The following is a 15967-nucleotide window of genomic DNA, read 5'->3' on the forward strand; positions in this document are numbered from 1 at the left end:
GAAACCATTATGCTTAATAGTGAAATAAGCCAGATCCAAAAAGAAAATTGTCATATGGTTTCTTTGATTTGTGGTAGCTTATAGAAAGTATAAAAGAAAAACAGATAATGTATATGGATGAAATTTACATCTTGGGATTTTATTATTTTTATAGTCTTTGTCTATACTCCTGCAAAACAGTGCTATTTCTACTTTCTGCTTGTTGAATTCTTTATGTAGTAGAGGATTAAGCCTGTGAGCATACAGTAAATTGAAAGTATGTTATAGCAAAAATTAAAAGGAAAAAAGAAAGAATAAAAGGAGGAGGGAGGGAAGTATAATTATGGGTTTAAAATTGTATATACAGGAAATGCATGAAAATCATTCTCTTTATATAAATAAAAAGAATGTAAAGGAATTTTTATTTTCTTCCTCATAATTTTATAATTCTCTGAAATTGTGGAAAAGAATAAAAGGTAGAATGTGTCTGTGACTGTATACACACACACATACATGACTCATTTAAGTACACCATGAGGTAGTTTGTTGCTCCATATTTTATATGTTACCTGACTATGGCTAAGATTCTTTAGTAACTAATTCAAAGCCATCCGGAGAGATGGCACTTGGCCTCTTGGTTTAGACATCAGTTAGGACACCAACCCAAGTGTGTTTGCATGGTTCAAGTCCTTATTCTGCTCTCAGTTTCAGATTATTGTTAATGCATACCTGGAAGTCAGCAGGTGAGCCCTTGAACGTAGTTGAGTGCCTACATGGGAGACCTGGATTGAATTCCTGCTCCAGCCCTCATCCTAGCACATCCCTAGCCATTGTAAGCATTTGGAGAGTAAATCAGCAGATGGGAGTACATGCTCTCAAAAAGATAATTAGAATTTTAAAATTTTAAATCAAAATCACTCAGCTATATACAGCAGATGCAAAATTTCAATATGGATGGGTAAAAAACAAAACGTAGGCCTTAATGAACACACTATATGATGTGCACTGTTATTTGTATTTTAAATCATCCTTTTAAATGAGCTGACCTTTTATTATTGATTGAGACTCAAATTACTTTAATTATCGAACATTCATTCACTTACTCAGTGACTATTTACTGAGTCCTACTATACTTTGCACAGAGTACTATAACAGAGGATGAAATAAAGACACACTCATAAATTTCACATTTTGCTAGAAAGGCACAGAAAACAAACCAAAAATGAGTTTTACTCTGGAGCTTGAAATAGAAAGGGTGGGAGAAGAGAAAGGGAGGGGAGGAAGAGCTGAGTAATGGAATAAGGTAAGCATGGTTGTCTCTCCTCTTTGGTGAGTGACATTTGGGTAGTGGTCTAAGTGCACTAAGGCAGTAGGCCAAGCAGGAGGAAGAAGACTAAATGAGCATAATCCTAAGCAGAACCATCAGGAATAGCAGGGAACTTCTTGTAACGGAAAGCACTGGAGGAAGCCTACCATGACCACAGAGAGAGGCTGGTAGGAAGTGGGGTACAGGTGAACCATGATATACCCTTTTAGTGCATGATAAGGACATTATGTAAATGCATGGTTTCTTAACCACTATACCAAACATCTGCTATGGGTAGCCATTTTATGAGGATTTTCAATCCTTAAACTATATGTCAATATTTAAGTCTGTCTGTCTGTTAGGTAGGAAGTTAGAAATTTGCCTATTGTGTGAGAGAGGGGCCTGAGGAAACCCGTATCTGCAGAAGTCAGCATCCACACTTCAAAGTCCTGCTCAGACCCCAAAAACCTTCCAGGTGGTCCCAGCTCTGCCCCCATGGGAAAGCTCTCTCCTCCGCCCCAAATGCATTACCAACCTAGCAACACTGAGCAATAAAACCATTGCATCCTTCCTCCAAGGTAGGCACCGTAGGGAAGCCCCTTGCCCTGAGCCAAAAGGGCTCCCCAAACTGGGGAAGGAATTTCCTAATTTACACTCAGCAAACCCTTTGTCCTGGAGGAGCGGGGGCGGGGAAGTAAAGAGAAATGGCGCAAATGAACTGGACCCTTCCCTTATAAGCCTTGGTCTGAACAAAGACCTGTGCGCTCTGCTCTCCCCTGAGCACCCCCCTGGCCTGCCCGGTGTATTCTCTCCATTTAACCATGTAAACTCGCTTTCCCCTAGTCTGAGTGACTGGGCACTCTCTCTGTCCCTTCTATTCTGACGGATGCTCTGTCCCCAGTAAAGCCTTGCTGCATTTTTCTCTGTCTTACTCCTGAATTCTTTCTTGTGCAAAGACCAGAACCCCACACAACTCATCTCCAGGGACATAACTATCTATCATCTATCCAGAGCAGGTGTTTCATGCAACAGTTAAGATGCCATTTGAGATGCCCACTTCCCAAATCCTGGGTCCAAATCCTGGCTCTGTTTTGAATTTTGTCTTCCTGCTAATGCATACCCTGAGAAGTAGCAGATGATGGCTCAAGGTCTTGGGTCCCTGCCACCTATGTGGTCAACCTGAATGGAGTTTAGGGTTCCTGAGTTTCACTTGTCCCAGTCCTGACTGCCACACACGTTTGAGGAATGCATCAGTGGATGAAAGAACTCTCCCTGTCTCTTTCAAATAAATGAAAATAAATAAATTAAAATACAACTATTTGAGTTGGTGTTAAAGTTTTAGAAGAACTCTGATAAGCACCACCCACAATGTTTCTCCAGTTATTAATCGGAATAGTTATCTGTCAAGGCAATGAATTCTATTCTCTCCCCAAAGGAGAGTGATTTAATGAGGGGCAGTGGAATGTCTTACATTTGAAAAATAAGTTGTTTTCCACCCCTCAATTTCAATGCAGATTGTGTTATTTTTGCATTGCTTCCAACCACACAGGTGTCCTTCTCAAAATGCACTGGAACACAATTAATTACTCATCAATGACTAAGAAAACCTTGCTTAGTCTTCCTACATAAAGGTTGGCATTCACTTCGGTAGAGCACAATTTTGAGGCTTGACTTTTAAGTTTCCTAACAGTATTTGCAAATGATTCCTGTAGTTGAATAATGGAGGCAAGACATGCTGGTTTATCTCAGAATGAAATCATCAGCATTCTATTTCCCTGGAAAGCATAGTTCGGATCCAGCACCCAAGTGGACCAGCAATACACCAGCATGTCCATTAAGACAATGCTTGGACTGGATTGAAAGACAACGGGTATCTTCCAACTCTTATTGGCCTAGGTTATAGATAAGAATCCTTGCATCTGTGAGGTTCTTTGTTGTTCTCAAAGTATTTTCCTGTGGCCAGCATTGTTAAACAGGTTAAATGGCCGCCTGTAACGTCAAGCATCCCATATGGGCACTGAGTCCTGGCTGCTTCTGATCCTGTTCCCTGTTAATGTGCCAGGAGAAAGCAGCAGCCCGTGCCACCCACATGGGACACCTAGATGAAGTCCCAGGCTCCTAACCTCTGCCTAGCCCAGTCCCAGCCATTGAGGCCACTTGGAGAGTGAACCAGTGGATGAAAGCTCTCTTTTTCTGTCTCTCTGCTTTTCAAATAAATAAATAAGTAAGTAAGTAAGTAAAGTACTTTCGTATCATCACTTACTCCTTATACCACCTTCATCATTGCAGAAGTTGATTTTTATTTCTGTTTTGTAGAATGGAACTGACAGGCTGAGTGACCGAGAGACAGACCCAAGGTCACACAGCTAATAAAAAATGGAGCAGAGTCAAACACAGGTGTGCAAATTGCAAGCTCAAAACTTATATTATGTCTCCATTTCCCCTCCCACTATGAATGGGGTAGATGCAATAGGAAACCAGGTTCCTCCACTGACAGATGACAGAAAAACAAGCAAACAAATAATCAAAACCCTCAACCTGACTTAAGCCAAAAATATTAATCTGTTACTTATGTGACATTAATCCCACAGGTGAGACTGCTGTAAGATTGAACTAGATCGCAAGGCAGAAATGTTATCATTATAAATGCATCCATGTTGTTGTCTCAGCCCTGCTTTCGACTTCGCTGACTTTAGTTTCAGGATCCAAGAGGAAATATCCAGTCCGTTGCAGGGCAAAGAGCAAACACACTTTCCAGTAATTCCAATATGAAGCCCAGCAATTACCATGGCTGGAGGATGTGGGTCACCTGCCCACCTGGCACCAATCACTTTCATCAGGGAGGTGACCTTATTCTGACTAACCAGGTCTAGGGCTCCATTCAAACCGTGTGGATGGAAAATGGAAAGAGTGGATTTGCTCAAAGATCAGGGTGTTGTGGCAAAGAAAAGGATAACATATCTTCAACTTCAGCTGACCCGGCCTTAACATTTCCAAATGTTTTTCTTTTTCTTTCTTATAAATAAAGCACAATGTTCAACAGTTTCTCTTACAATTACAATAAGAAAATTTGTAGGATATTGATTAATAAAGCCTGTTACTATTTCTGTTAGAGCCTTTCAATTTACTGTCCTACTGTATCATGCTCTCCAGCACAAACAGGAAATAAGAGGCCGGTCGAAGCACAGTGGAGTAAGTTGCTCTTGTGGGGCTGGCAACGCTGGAATCAAATATCAGAGTGCCAGGTCTACTCCCAGCTGCTCTTTTGATCCAGCTCCCTGCTAATGTACCTTGGAAAGCAGCACAGGATGCTGAAGTACCTGGACCCCGTCTCCTTTGCAGGAGGCCTGGATAGAATTCCTGGCTTCTGCCTTTGGCCTGGCCCAGCCTGGCTATCGCAGCCATTTGTGAAGTGAACCAGCGGATGGAAGATGTCTCTTTCTCTTTGTAACCCCCTTTCTCTGTCACTTTTTAAAATAAGTATGTTTTAATAATTAAGTGGTGGCAATGGGCAACAACCTATCGGGCTCAAATCACAGTTCTGCTACTTTCCTTGACTTAGATAAGTTCTTTGGATACAATTCCTTTACTTTGTGGAGAGGAGATTGAAAAACAAAAACCCTCATGAGATTGTTGAGAAAATCAGAGATGACACATAGAAATTTTTTGGCACAGGTAAGTGCTCAACAAATATTCTCTATGTTTATTGTCGATGTTTGATAATTAAGATTTTACATAACTTTAGCTGACTAGGACAGGTCCTGGCACTTAGCAAGTTATCAGTGAACAGTTTTTTCTTTCTGCCCTCTGTACAGGTGTCTGGAACATTCTCCAAAATCCCAAGAAACGGTTCAAATTAATACCCATTCAAGTGAATAAACATAAAAATAATTCTTTACATGTTGATGTTTTGGAAACCCACAATACCTGACTACCTGATTTAGTTCTGATTACTGACTATTGTGCTTTCAGAAAACAGTTACTTTCTTGCACAGAATCTTTATATATGAAAAAAATGAGAAATCAATCCCTCAATCTGATTGGCTGAGATCTCCACCAACATAAAAAAGCAATGCTAAGAATGGAAACAAACATATAAACAATAGGTACAGAAAACGGTGTGGAGTAAGTTGATTCTGCAGTGTTGGGAAATTAAAGAGTCTCTTTTTAATTAAATCTCTCTTTGACTCCAAAGACCAGCTTTGTCTATTTTGCTCTTAAGACAAATTTGTTACAGTCATAATTAATTTTTCTGATACCCATTGAGTGTCACCCCATCCTTATTCTTACTTGAAACTATAAATTCTGTTGTGAAGACTTATAATCAAACATTGAATAAATGTCCCAGAAGAGGAGGCAAGGGAAGTTGACTCCAACAGTCTAACAAGTCTTATCGATAACCAGCTTGGGATCAAGTCATTGAGCTTTGAAAATCCCCAGTGTCTGCACCACCAGGCACCTCCAATTAAAGCAAGTTTGTATAGCTGTTGAATGTCAAGTAGATAAACAGACTCAAAGTAGAAATTAATATTGAATGTTTCCACATCAGGACAATTATTTTAGTATTATTATTTTTAATACTTTATAAGTGCACAGAACTTCATGAAACACTAAAATTCTATGTACCATTCGCTCTTTTAAAAAGCCATTAAAATGGTTTATTGTGTTCAATATTTTTAAGATGGAAACTGTAGTTCAGTAATGTTTGAATTATGCAAATTCACATTGTATATAAGTAGTAGAGAAGTCAGACCACAGCAAGTACTGAGCCAGTTTAGTATCATAATTAACAAGGTGAGGTTGGGAGCTAAACTCCTCCTCTAAGTTTTAGAGAATATTTAGCATTCCAAGACTCAGTTTCTACCACCACAAATAATTAACAATAGACTGCTAACGATTAAATGAGTTCATACATGTAGGGCATTAATCACAATGCTTATCTCGCAGTAACGGTAATCACATTGCATTAAAGGTGGTTTTTAGTGCTGGTTGCTATTTTCATTCTCAATTCAGAAAATTTCATGCAATGTATTTTCTTTTCTTGTAGTCAATAACGTACCTGTAGTTGCAGGCACGAGCATTTTCTATAGGGAAATCAAAATGATCTTTTCTATTTCCACAGCAAACTACAGTCTCTCAAATTAGTTTATGATAGACAAAATCACCAACACCCATAAAAAATTGCACTTGAGACCAGGCTTTCTGGGATTGTATGTATAGATGCTCGCTTAATCCCCATTGAAAAATGCTCAAAATAGCTAAAGAAATGTACGTAGCGTCTCCTAGATTATTGACACAGAAAAAATGTGAAAATGTCAAATACCCTCCTAGAAGCTTCTGACAGAAGGACAAGTAGAATTTTTTCACAAAACAGTTTGGCCTCCAAAACAATCAGCTACAAAATGCCAAAAGTACCCAGGAAGCATGATGCACGATTTCTACACCTGTTCTGAGGTTCAGGGAGCCAGCAGTGGGTGGCAATTACAACACGGCAGCCATGTGGACTCTCCCTCCTGCCTGGCCAATTAGCTCCAGAAAAGATCCTTTGAGTTTGTGAGATAAATGACTAGCCCCTGAAAATTCATAGTCTGGTATATAGGGGTGCATATTAAAATGTTCTGATCATTAGGCAATGAGAGACTGACTGTAAATAAGTTGTTTAATAAGGCTGCCATTTTTTTCAGAGTCAACTCACTACAAATAAGGTTTTTCAAAGTATGGCTCACAGTCCACCCTCATGAGAATCACCCATGGGACTTAATGCAAATTCAGCTTCCTAGACCTGCTTCTCAGGTGCTACACTGGAACCTCAGAAGTAGGGTCCTGAAATCTTCATTTTTAAGAAGCTCCCAACTGATACTTACACACATCCAATGATATGGGCTTTGAAGCACAAAAATAGAGTAGAAAACAAAAGCTAGTGGGTTGAATAAGCTTGTGTGTAGGTGTGCAAATCTTCTGTGATAATCCAATTAAAAATAAGTGAATGCTTGGTTAGAGTTTAATCCAGATTGACTCAGACCCTTTTGTAAATATTTCTCTTCTTGCATGTGTGGTCCCAGGTTGCATGCTCACTGTAGTTCTCAATGCGTACAAAACTACATGAATGTGCAATGTGGAGAACTGGAGTCACTGTTAGGTCTCTGACTTTTGGACACCTGTTAACTTGCAACATAGTTTTCTTTCCCTCTTTGGGTAGACATTCTGTTTTCTCCTTCCATATATCTAGTCTTTGGTTGCAGCCATTTAGAGAATGGGTGTAGCAATAAAATCCCAGAGTTACCGGGGTAAGTCACTAACAAGCATGGCAAAAATCCTGCTACATTTCCTCGTTTTTAGCACCATAGTAATCTGTAGGTATATTCAAAATGCGTGCACTCATACCACTGTGTGGGGGCATGCACACAGGCGTGCACACGCACACACACACACAAACTTGAGATACCCAATCCAAAAATTTTATCATACACACATGGATAAAAACAACTGTCCTCCATCTTATACTTTAAAATACCCTCACATCTTATTCAGCTATTCCATGGGGGCTCCCGAAGGTTGAACACAAGTAACCCTTGTAATGACATTAATAGGTGGGATGTTTTTCCTCATTCTTGTCTATTAAAAACAATAATCTTTGCCTCCTCCTAACATAGAAAAAAATGCCCTTTGCTCTGAGTTAATTAAAAACAAAATCCAGCTCTTTACAAACCACCAAATTAACATAGGAAGAGATATTAAATTAAACTTGTGCCATGCAATTAAAAAAGAATCTTCACATCATTTCTCTAGAGTTAATGAAAGGTTAAATGTGCTGCCAGGGCCCCGCACCCATCCATAGAGGAGCAGGCGGGACCCGAGTTACAGAGCCGTTCTCCAAAGGCTGAGCTGTGGGGACCTTGGCAGCTTGGCAGGCCAGGAGCTCTGGCAGGTGCAATGCCCTCTTACCTCTCCAGACCCAACTGATGCATCCCGTGGTATAGAATGGAAGTGGGTTTTATTGACTATTGAATCTGCCTATTGTGTTACAGACACATGTATGTTCTTATTTAACCTTTGCAACTGCCCTAGCAGGTAAGTACGATTATCTCTCTGATAATGTGGACATCAAGGTCATGAAGCATGCCAACCCACAGTGGCTTGATCAGGGACCTCCTGCCTGTTTCACCATGGAGGCTCCACATCTGAAACCCTGCTTTCTGGCAATGTTGAGCCATGCTGCTTTTTATTCCTTATATTCTTGTTGAGGAATTAGCAGACTACAGCTAAATACAGCCCACCGCCTGTTCTGGTAGATGAAATTTTATTTGAACAAAGCCACCTTAAGAAGAGGAAGAGTGGGAGCATGGGTGGGAACAGAGACACCATGTCTCTGTGTCTGTGATTATGAAATTTTTATGCCTTACATAATTTTTCTAAAAAGCCAACTTCATTCCTTTAAATGTTGTCCATGGTGTCCACCTCTACAGGTGTGCTTCAGCAACATGTCTGTACTGCAGACCTCATAGACCAGAAACATTAGACGGTGCCCTCGCCAGCCACTGGTCAGGCACGTGGCCACTTCTCTGCCTCGAGCTTGAGCCAGTTTTCTTCCTGTCCCTCAGATCCTCTCCATGTGCTGTCCTCCTGGCCTGAAGCAACCTTCCCTCCATCTTTCCATGGAGACGCTGGCTCGGATTGCAGGACTGAATTCCAGTGTCATTTCCCTGAGCGGTCTCCTGTGGTCACTGAAGTTATGAATTCCAAGCTCCCTTCCCCCATGATGCTCACCCTCAGAGTATCCTGTGTTTCTGTTGCTTTTTGTGTGGCCGGCCCTAGAACGGAGCTGTGAGTTAGGGGGTGGGTGGGTGGAGGAGGATCCTATCTACTCATCCACGCCAGCACAGTCATTGGCCTGCTCACCAACTGTCTATAATGGAGAACTTACTCAATAATGGACTCATAATCTCAGAAATTCAAAGCAGATAAAGATTAAATGCAGCAGAGATAGTCTCTCTTATTCCCAAAAAAAAAAAAAAAAAAAAAAAACCTTCACTGATTACAAGAAATACGCTTCTCACATCAACCATTATATGCAGATTCTGAACTAGACAGAGTTAAAGTATATTTATGGGTGTGGAACAGATGTAACAATGAGATTTTCTCCCATGAGATTAAGCTACCTACCTAAGACTTGCAAGGACAGGTGACACTGAGGATTAGGTCAAGGTTTATTCAAGAGAGGCTGATTAGAACTTCAGACTGAATTCCCAAGGCTCCAATGTCATGCCTGGTGGAGAAATCATCTGCACATTCTGTCCAACTAATGAGCTTAACAGTTTTCACAATCATTGGAAAGAAGACACCCAGGGCAGAAGATAATTTTCTAATTTTTCTGTTCCTGGACAAAAAAGCAGATACCACAGGCATATTAAAAAAAAAAAAACAGATCAAAAGCACATCTTGTCTTGGTCAGCCTCTCACCTGATTTTGTGCACCTCTTCTCACTTCCTAATCAGCCCCATCTAAGTCCCCATTAATTATTTTATCTGGCAGGGGCAGGTGCCATGGCGCAGTAGGTTAATCCTCCACCTGCAGCGCCGGCATTCCATATGGGTGCCGGTTCTAGTCCTGGCTACCCCTCTTCCAATCCAGCTCTCTGCTGAGGCCTGGGAAAGCAGTAGAAGATGGCCCAAGTCCTTGGGCCCCTACACCTGCATGGGAGACCAGGAAGAAGCACCTGGCTCCTGGCTTCGGATCTGCACAGCTCCGACCATTGTGGCCATTTGGGGAGTGAACCAACGGAAGGAAGACCTTTCTCTAGGTTTCTCTCTTTCACTGTCTGTAACTCTACCTCTCAAATAAATAAATAAAATCTTTTTTTTTATTTGACAGAGTTAGAGAGAGAGAGAGAGAGAGAGAGAGAGAGAGAAAGGTCTTCCTTCCATTGGTTCACCCCCAAAATGGCCACTACAGCCAGAACTAAGCAGATCCAAAGCCAGGAGCTGGGTGCTTCCTCCTGGTCTCGTACATGGGTACAGGCACCCAAGCACTTGGTCCATCCTCCACTGCCTTCCCAGACCACAGTAGAGAGCTGGACTGGAAAAGGAGCAGCCGGGACTAGAACGCAGTGCCTATATGGGATACCAGCACCTCAGGCAGAGGATTAGCCAAGTGAGCCACAGTGCTGGCCCCAATAAAATCTTTAAAAGAAATTATTTTATCTGGCAAACAGGAACTCAAGAGTTTTATAGTATAATATAATCAATAAAGTAATCACACATCTAATCATGGTAGTCAGTGCCCCCAAGTAAGAAAAGTTAAGGGAAAGGTGCTGTGAAGTCTACAAAACATGGAGTTTCAAAGCATTTTAAAGCATAGCATTAGATTCAAATCCATGTGCATGAACAGCATGCACACGTGTGTGTGTGTGTGTGTGTGTGTGAGGGAGGGAGCGAGGGAGGGGAACATTTTGTTAACCCCTTAGTATCAACTTCATGTACTATGTGTATAATTCTTCCCCAGTGTTTTCTCTCAGCAATAAATCCTATATTGCAATCTGAGATACCATCTCTATTCTTAATTGTTGTATAATACTCCATGATGAATTGGACAAACTTGTAATCTCTACACAATTCATGCTTTTTAAAAAAGATTTATTTATTTGAGAGGCAGAGTTAGAGATAGAGAGGGAGGTTTTCCATCCACTGGTGCATTCCCCAAATGGCTGCAAAGGCCAGAGCTGGGCTGATCTGAAGCCTGGAGCCTGGAGCTTCTTCCTGGTCTCTCACACAGGTACAGGGGCCCAAGCACTTGGGCCACCTTCCATTGCTTTCCCAAGCCATTAACAGAGAGCTGTATTGGCAGTGAGCAGCCAGTATTTGAACTGGTGCCGATGTGGGATGCCAGTGCCACAGGTGGAGGCTTAGCCTACTACGCCACAGCGTTGGCCCCAAGCTTCTTACAATAAACCCTGCAGCTGTAGTAACTAGGCTTCTTCAGGCTTAAGAATATTCTTAGTTCTAAAACATAACCTGCTTGTAATCTCAGTGGTTTTAAATCAGCAAACACACACACTTGTCAGATGACTGAGAATATAAAATTTGAGTAATACACAAAATGTAATGGTGCAGTTGGTTTAGGGAGGATTCGTAGAAATAGCTAAAATTTGAGTAATACACAAAATGTAATGGTGCAGTTGGTTTAGGGAGGATTCGTAGAAATAGCTAAAATTAGTTTTACTAGTGACAATTGTTTAGGCCTCACAGATGAATCTGAAATGTTTTATAAAAATAGAGCTTGACAAAGAAAACTTCTGAAAAGTACCCAAAGTATCAAAATCTCAATATATTGTTATAATGTCCTCCCAACACACACACACACACACACCCATATTCTGACTTCCAACAGCTTCCATTTGCCCCTATTATACTCTGGAAGTTTCTACATTACTGCACCATTCTGTTTCCTCTATTTGTGCCTATGTCTACTTCATTTAACCAATTATGAGAGAATTTTAAAGGTAGGAATCATGTCTTATGCATTTGTGTGCCCTACACAAAAAAGATTTCAGAAATGCCCAAATGAATTAATCGATTATTTTATCAAAAGTGTTTGGTCCATCTGACAATCATTTGGAGATAGTTCTCTTTGGGATCACACAACGTTGTGAAATTGCTCTGCCATTTACCAGTTTTATAACTTAGAGATAAATTCTAAGCCCCAATTTCCCACCTGTAAAACAGGGTACTAGGGGCCAGCACTGTGGCATAGGTTAACCCCCTGCTTGCAGTGCCAGCATCCCATATGAGCACTGGTTCGAGTCCTGGCTGCTACACTTCTGATCTATCTCCCTGCTATGCACCTGGGAAAGCAACAGAGAATGGCCCAAGTGCCTGCATCCCTGCTACCCGTGTGGGATACCCAGAAGAAACCCTGGCTCCCGGCTTCAGATCGGCCCAGCTCTCGCAGTTGTGGCCATTTGAGGAGTGAAGCAGAGGATGGAAGACCTCTCTCTCTCTCTACCTCTCAAATAAATAAATAAATGTTAAAAAAAAAAAAGAGTACTGATAGCATTATAGATATATTTCTAGGATTAAATGAACCATTTCATCTGTCTTGACTAGCTTTTGATGGACAATAAACCACCCAAAACCTGACACTTTAAAACAATAAGTATTTAACTAACTTATCCAAGTCAAGGAAAGTGGCAGAACTCTTATTTGAGCCCAATATGTTGTCGCCCATTGTCACTATTTCTAAAAACTATTTATATTTGATTTATTTGAAGGTCATAGTGACAGAGAGCAGGAGAGACACACAGATTTATTTCTCAGGAGCTTGGGCTCAGCTGGTCCCCCTCATGTGTCTGACAGTGGACATCTTATTGGCAGGAAAGCTTGGTTTTCCTCATTTGGTTTCCCCAGAATATTTCAGGCTCATTCTCACGTTGACCTTGAGGTCCTTGTGAAGCAGGAAGGAGCAAGCAGGTGTCCAGGTCCTTAAGTCTCTGCTTCCACCACATTCACTGTTATCTCATTTGTCAAGTAAATCACGCACGATCAATCCCAGAACCACTGTGGCCAGGAATGACTCAAGCTGGAGAGGCTGGGCAATTGCTGCGGTTATTTTGTAAACAATCTATGGCCAGCATCTTAAATGTGTAGCATAGTGTCTTGCACAAAAAAAAAAAATTAAGTTAACGGTGATAAGTCATACATAATTAGTTGTTGGTTTTACATGGAAAAACATTTTATATAAAGGAAATTATCCTCATCATCTTTATTAAATCTAATTCCTAGGATTCTTTTTTGGGATCTTTCTTGGCCTCTAACCCATGCCCTTGTAAGAATTCCTTCACTTCTCCTCTCCATACAGTCACACTCCCTGATGACGACATACCTTGAGATGGAATCTAAGTGTGCATTGCCCGCAAAGTCATACTCAGCACTTATCCTATGAGCCCTGCCTCCCATCAGCTCCCAGTTGCCTGTGGGGGCATTAGGCCCTCTCTACCTCCTGTAGTCACTGGGCATGCTTGACCACAACCTTAGAAGACTAAGGCATCTTCCCTAGAGCTTCATTCACAGAGACCAGAGGGACACACTCAGGAGGGACTCCGTCAGCGCAAGGTGATCTAGAAGTAGCCGTCACAGCTGCAGTCAAAACCAAAGATGAACCAAAGAGCTTTGATGACGACTGGACAGTAGCATTATCTCCAGATTGAATGGAAACAGCAAGAAATGTTGGAGTCTCTGTTGAGCCCTGCCACACTGGAGGGCTTGTGCTGCCCGAGTGTTCTCATGCATGCTGGAAACACCCCCAGGAAAATGAAGGCCATGCTTGACCCATCAAGGGAGAAGCATAATCTGTCCAAAAGGCTACCATTTATTTCATGGTTTGATCCTAATAGTACTGTTTTATGCCAGTCTTCATGTATTTTCTGAGCCTCTTTACATTTTCCATTTTATAAACCTTTATATATATTTTTTGTTTTACTTCTCTCTTTGAACAATTGTCTAAGAAACTCTCATCACAGAATAACTGACTGTTGGTTACTCACTGCAGCTCTCGAGGTGCACGGAGAACATAAGCTTGGATTGGTATTTTTCTAAGAAGCTGATGCTCACAGATTCGGCAAGATTTTCTTTCCTGCCTTTTAGCAACAGAAAAAGAATTACCCCTTGTCATATCCTTCCTCAAGTCAGTTGGTTAAAAATAACATGCATTTCTGTGTCCTGATGTGTAGTAAGGCAATTTGCAATGCAGGTGTCATTGACATGAAAATGATACCCTGTCTGACCTCATAGGCACACAAGGAATCCGTTCAGACTACTCTTTGTGTTCTTGAAAAGAGAAAGAAAGAAAAGTCAAACGGTTATGTTGGCAAAATCAAACAGATATGCTGACGCCAGAACACCAAGTCGAAAGGCTGAGACTGAGGACCTCTGAGAACCACCCCAGGCACTTCTGTCGGCTCCAGCCTGCAGAGGATGCTGCATGTTTTGTTTCATAATTAATCACAGCTTAGTCATGTAGCATTAAGTGCCTATGACTTCCTTGGAAACCAGTAGGAGCCAAGCCAATGTGGGAAAGCTATAAGATCGAGGTTTTTATGATCGTTCTTGGGAATTATCTGATAAATAATGCATGCAACATCCCACTGATTCAAGAAACACTGAGTTTGATCTTAAAAATTCACTTACAGGATTTTTGTAAACAAGTCTGAAATGAGTCCTGATATATTGCATGCTTTTCTATGAATTCTATTTAATAAATATGCACACATAGGTAGACTGATTTAGGCATGTATCTCTGCGATTTTTCTTTTTTTCTTTTTCAATTCGACAAAACTCTTTTTATTTCAAAGTAGTTTTAACCAAAGATAGATGAAAAATATGCTCTTTGCTTGCACTTGTGATTTGATCCAAAATAAAAATAATGGCATTGCCTTGTCTTATGTAAATATGACTGTTAACAAAGTGAAAAATACTCATATTAGAAAATACAGTATTATGATTTCAACAGTTGCATTATACACATGAAATCTCTTGTGATGTTGATGGAAAGGAAAAGCAGTGAAGAAAAGAGACTTGAGGAAGTGGAATATGAAATTCTGAAACAATGCAGATCTTAGAGATAAGAACTGTGTATGCCAGAGTGTGCATGGGGAAGATCTCTGATTAACACGTCAACAAGACATCCTTCCTGGGTTTCCCAGACTGCAACTGACAGGCCATTTACTGGGATCATGTTCGGATTCTTCAAATGAGGGATCAGAGTCAACTAGGGCGTTTTTTGCACGTTCACTGAAGCAATATCTTCCAGTAGGTTTTACTAAAGGAACGTAACCTGCAGAAGGCTTTGTACCCTCAGACTGAATTAGAAAAGGCGAGGCCAAGCAAATACAACCTCAAATACACGATTTTTGTTTCACTGGGTGGGGGGAGGGGTACGATTTTGTTCTCATCACCTGTTTAAAATATTTTGCATACAAAAATGTGCAGTGGTCTAAGAAAGGTATGGGTCAGGACATTCTTCAAGTTCAAGATGGCACCCTGAGCTCCTAGCACAATACCTTCCTATCCTTAAGCCCTTAGACATGATAGGAAAATTTTCATTCAAAAGAGCCTAGAGAGCTTTTGAAAAATGCGTCTCCATATTTATCGTGTTGCTCATGATACCTTTCCTCGTGGTTAAAATATCATAAAATAACAAAAAAAAGAGAGAACTCTTATTTCTGTCTGGCTCCAATGAGGATTCACCCTCACCTCATTGCTCTTAATTTTTCCTGACCACGCTTCCATGACTCATAAACAATCCCAGACATAGTTCTGCCCCCACAGATCTCTCTCTCTCCCTCTCTCTCTCACTGAAGTACCCGCACGTTTATCCAACAAGCGCCACATTCTCAGAATATTGCTCATCATGTAACTGTCTGTCCTACGTCTACAACATGGGACTCGGACACCACACTGCCCCAAGGAAATCTCCACACTGCCTAATATTCTATTTCCATTTACCAGTATTACTCCCATGCAAAATCAGACGTGTGGGGTTACTATCATTTTGCTGCCAATTGGAAACAAAACAAAACTTCCCAGCTCCCAATTAGTAACCTGTTTGGTTCAAGAGAACCAAGCCTCTGCAAAGGCACAGGCTAACATCATGACACAAGCTTTACTGATGATAGATCAGATTCTGTTT

This window comes from Lepus europaeus, chromosome 10 (assembly GCF_033115175.1).
Source record: "Lepus europaeus isolate LE1 chromosome 10, mLepTim1.pri, whole genome shotgun sequence".
Classification (NCBI taxonomy): domain Eukaryota; kingdom Metazoa; phylum Chordata; class Mammalia; order Lagomorpha; family Leporidae; genus Lepus; species Lepus europaeus.